This window comes from Orcinus orca, chromosome 2 (genome assembly GCF_937001465.1).
Source record: "Orcinus orca chromosome 2, mOrcOrc1.1, whole genome shotgun sequence".
Classification (NCBI taxonomy): domain Eukaryota; kingdom Metazoa; phylum Chordata; class Mammalia; order Artiodactyla; family Delphinidae; genus Orcinus; species Orcinus orca.
Genome location: NC_064560.1, coordinates 189,072,762 through 189,077,909, shown reverse-complemented (window position 1 = coordinate 189,077,909; position 5,148 = coordinate 189,072,762). Strand labels below are relative to the sequence as shown.

Genomic DNA, 5,148 nt, shown 5'->3' with positions numbered 1-5,148 from the left:
CGCCCGGCATGTTTAGGCAGATCACTTAACCTAACTCCTCCACGGAGATGCGATGATAAATGACGACTAAGTGAGAACGCTTTGAAAGATAGCAAGTGCTGTAATAATTTTACCAATTAGAACAGTCACTTTTCCTTGGTCCCCTTTGGTATGCCAAGCACTTCACAGTGATGCTCCCAACCCTCACAACATCTGTGTGAGGAAGGTAGTAGGAGCCCATTGTGCGGACAGGCAAACCACAGTTAAGAAAAGTTAAGAAGCTCATTTAAACTGACACCACTAGGATGTGGAAGAGCCAGGACTCAAACCCAAATCTTTGTTGGCCCCAAATGCACGTATTTTCTAGTCAGGTTTCATGTAAGGTTTTCTCAACACATAAAGGTATATTGCCTCATTTAATAATCCAGCTTCATAACAAATAACAACTTTTATTTTTATTGGCCTCAATGCAGCTTTAAAAAACACTAAAGATTTAACTTAACCTGTGTTCATTTCTTACTCCCTGTTGAGAAAAGGTTCCTGTCTTTTTTTTTTAATATAAATTTATTTATTTATTTATTTTTGGCTGTGTTGGGTCTTCATTGCTGCACGCGGGCTTTCTCTAGTCGCGGTGAGCGGGGGCTACTCTTTGTTGCAGTGCACGGGCTTCTCGTCACAGTGGCTTCTCTTGTTGGGAGCATGGGCTCTAGGGACGTGGGCTTCAGTAGTTGTGGCACACGGGCTCAGTAGTTGTGTCTCGTGGGCTCTAGAGTGCAGGCTCAGTAGTTGTGGTGCACGGGCTTAGTTGCTCCGTGGCATGTGGGATCTTCCCGGACCAGGGCTCGAACCCGTGTCCCCTGCATTGGCAGGCGGATTCTTAACCACCAGGGAAGTCCCCATTATAAGTTATTTATATATATATTGGGTGGGCCAAAAGGTTCATTCAGTGTTTTCCATAAGATGGCTCTAGTAGTACTCAGAGCCATTCATTCGAAACAATTTTGCTAGATTGTATGTGACAGCTGTCATATCAGGGTGCATTTAAAAAAAGACTTATCAAAATCGGTGAATTTTTGTGCAGCCATTTTAATATTGAAGATGGAAGAAAAAAAGCAACATTTTGGGCATATTTTGCTTCATTATTTCAAGGAAGGTAAAAACGCAACTGAAACACACAAAAAGATTTGTGCAGTGTATGGAGAAGGTGACTGATTGAACGTGTCAAAGTGGTTTGCAAAGTATCGTGCTGGAGATTTCTTGCTGGACAATGCTCCACGGTTGGGTAAACCAGTTGAAGTTGACAGCAATCAAATCGAAACAATAATTGAGAACAAGCAACGTGATACCGTGTGGGAGACAGTGGACATACTCAATATACCCAAATCAAGCACTGAAAATCATTTGCATCAGCTTGGTTATGGGAATCACTTTGACTGGGTTCCACATAAGTGAAAAAAACCTTCTTGACCATATTTCCTCATACGATTCTTCACTGCAGTGTAATGAAAATGTTCCGTTTTTAAAACAAATTGTGACGGGCGATGAGAAGTGGATACTGTACAATAATGTGGAATGGAAGAGATCGTGGGGCGAGCAAAATGAACCACCAACGACCACACCAAAGGCCAGTCTTCATCCAAAGAAGGTGATGTTGTGTATATGGTGGGATTGGAAGGGAGTGCTCTATTATGAGCTCCTTCCAGAAAACCAAATGATTAATTCCAACAAGTATTGCTCCCAATGAGACCAACTGAAAGGGGCACTCGACAAAAAACGTCCAGAGTTAGTCAACAGAAAACGCATAATCTGCCATCAGGATAACGCAAGACCGCAAGTTTCTTTGATGACCAGGCAACAACTGTTACACCTTGGCTGCGAAGTTCTGATTCATCCGCCGTATAAGTTTCTTTGATGACCAGGCAAAAACTGTTACACCTTGGCTGCGAAGTTCTGATTCATCCGCCGTATTCACCAGACATTGCACCTTCGGATTTTCATTTATTTCAGTCTTTACAAAATTCTCTTAATGGAAAAAATTTCGATTCCCTGGAAGACTGTAAAAGGCACCTGGAACAGTTCTTTGCTCAAAAAGATAAAAAGTTTTGGGAAGATGGAATTATGAAGTTGCCTGAAAAATGGCAGAAGGTAGTGGAATAAAAGGGTGAGTACGTTGTTCAGTAAAGTTCTTGGTGAAGACGAAAAATGTCTTTTATTTTTACTTAAAAAACCGAAGGCACTTTTTGGCTCACCCAATATATATATACACTTTTCAGATTCTTTTCCATTATAGGTTATTACAAGATACTGAATATAGTTCTCTGTGCTATAAAGTAGGTCCTTGTTGTTTATCTATTACATACACAGTAGTGTGTTTTGGTTAATTCCAAACTCCTAATTAATCCCTGCCCCCACTTCCCCCTTTGGTAACCATAAGTTTGTTTTCTATGTCTGTGAGTCGATTTCTGCTTTGTAAATAAGTTAATTTGTGTCATATTTTAGATTCCACATGAGTGATATACCTGTCTTTCTGTTTCTTACTTCACTTAGTATGACAATCTCTAGGTCCATACATGTTGCTGCAAATGGCATTATTTCATTCTTTTTTATGGCTGACTAATATTCCACTGTGTGTGTGTGTGTGTGTGTGTGTGTGTGTGTGTGTGTGTGTGTATGTCTGTATCTATATCTATATATACCACATATTCTTTATTCATTCATCTGTCAATGGACATTTAGGTTGCTTCCATATCTTGGCTATTGTAAATAGTGCTGCTATGAACACTGAGGTGCACGTAGCTTTTTGAATTAAGAGTTTTTGTCTTTTCCAGATATATGCCCAAGAGTGGGATTGCTGGATTATAACTCTATTTTTAGTTTTTTAAGGAACCCCCATACTGTTTTCCATAGTGGCTACACCAATTTACATTCCCACCAACAGTGTAGGAGGGTTGCCTTTTCTCCACCCCCTCTCCAGCATTTATTATTTGTAGACATCTTGATGATAGCTTCCCACATGACTAGTGTGAAGTGATACCTCATGGTAGTTTTGATTTGCATTTCTCTAATGATTATCGATGCTGGACATCTTTTCATGTGCTTTTTGGCCATCTGTATGTCTTCTTTGGAGAAGTGTCTATTTAGGCCTTCTGCCCATTTTTTGATTGGGTTTGTTTGTTTCTTTAAGATATTGAGTTGAGCTTCCCTGGTGGCGCAGTGATTGAGAGTCCGCCTGCCGATGCAGGGGACGCGGGTTCATGCCCGGGACCGGGAGGATCCCACATGCCGCGGAGCGGCCAGGCACGTGAGCCATGGCCGCTGGGCCTTCGTGTCCGGAGCCTGTGCTCCGCAAAGGGAGAGGCCACAGCAGTGAGAGGCCCGCGTGCCACAAAAAAAAAAAAAAAAAAAAAAAAAAGATACTGAGTTGTATGAGTTGTTCACATATTTTGGATGTTAACCACTCATCAGTTGCATCGTTTGCAAATATTTTTCCCATTCTGTAGGTTACCTTTTCATTTCATTCATGGTTTCGTTTGCTGTGCAAAAGCCTTTAAGTTTAATTAGGTACCATTTGTTTACTTTTGCTTTTGTTTTTTGCTTTCCTCCAGGAGTTTTATAGTGTCCAGTCTTATATTTAGGTCTTAATCCATTTTGAGTTTATTTTTGTGTATGATGTTAGAGAATGTTCTAATTTTATTCTTTACATGTAGCTGTTCAGTTTTCCCAGCACCACTTATTGAAGGGACTGTCTTTTCTCCATTGTATATTCTTACCTCCTTTGTCATAGATTAATTGACCATAAGTGTGGACCGTTGAGTATGTACATTTATTTCTGGGCTTTCTATCCTGTTCCACTGATGTACGTGTCTGTTTTTGTGCCTGTACCATGTTGTTTTGATTACTGTAGATTTATATTCAATAGTATAATCTGAAGCCAGGGAGCATGATACCTCCAGCTCCGTTCTTCTTTCTCAGAATTGTTTTGGCTATTTGGGGTCTTTTGTGTTTCCATATAAATTAAAATATTTTTTGTTCTAGTTCTGTGAAAAATGCCATTGGTAATTTGACAAGAATTGCACTGAATCTATAGATTGCCTTGGGTAATATGGTAATTTTAACAATATTGATTCTTCCAACCCAAGGACATGGTATATCTTTCCATCTGTGTCATCTTCAATTTCTTTCATCAGTGTCTTATAGTTTTCAGAGTACAGGTCTTTTTCCTCCTTAGGTAGGTTTATTTCTAGGTATTTTATTCTTTTTGATGCTATGGTAAGTGTGATTGTTTCCTTTTTCTTTTTCTGATAGTTCATTTTTTAAAAAATATTTATTTATTTATTTGGTTGCACTGAGTCTCAGTTGTGGCAGGCAGTCTCCTTAGTTGCCGGCTCATGGGCTCCTTAGTTGCAGCTCGTGGGTTCCATAGTTGCAGCTCACTGGTTCCTTAACTGCAGCACATGGGTTCCTTAGTTGTGGCAGGTGGGCTCCTTAGTTATGGCTCACAGGCTCCATAGTTGCGGCTTGCCAGCTCCTTAGTTGTGGCATACGAACTCTTAGTTGAGGCATGCATGTGGGATCTAGTTCCCTGATCAGGGATCAAACCCAGGCCCCCTGCATTGGGAGCATGGAGTCTTAATCCACTGCGCCACCAGGGAAGTCCCTGATAGTTCTTTGTTAATGTATAGAAATACAACAGATCTCTGTACATTAATTCTGTATTCTGCAACTTTACCGAATTCATTGATGAGCTCCAGGAGTTTTCTGGTAGCATCTTTAGGATTTTCTATGTATGGTATCATGTCATCTGCAAACGGTGACAGTTTTACTTCTTCCTTTCCAATTTGGATTCCTTTTATTTGTTTTTCTTCTCTGATTGTTGTGGCTAAGACTTCCCAAACCATGTGAAATAAAAGTGGGGAGAGTGGGTACCCTTGTCTTGTTCCTGATCTTAAAGGGAATGTTTTCAGGTTTTCACTGTTGACTATGATGTTAGCTGTGGATTTGTCATATATGGCCTTTATTATGTTGAGGTAGGTTCCCTCTACGCTCACTTTCTGGAGAGTTCTTATCATAAATGGATGTTGAATCATATCAAAAGCTTTTTCTGCATCTATTGAGATGATCTTATGGTTTTTATTCTTCAGTGTGTTAATGTGGTATATCACACTGATT

General features: G+C 40.1%; 1 long non-coding RNA gene across 1 annotated transcript; it reads right to left on the bottom strand.

Annotated features, from left to right (window-relative positions):
* Window positions 1-421: 421 nt before the first annotated feature.
* Window positions 422-4,380, bottom strand: LOC125963640 (uncharacterized). Its single transcript, XR_007475866.1, has 2 exons — window positions 1,915-4,380; window positions 422-1,846 (listed from the first exon to the last, which is right to left on the bottom strand). It is a non-coding gene; the product is annotated as an uncharacterized LOC125963640 (long non-coding RNA).
* Window positions 4,381-5,148: the final 768 nt, after the last annotated feature.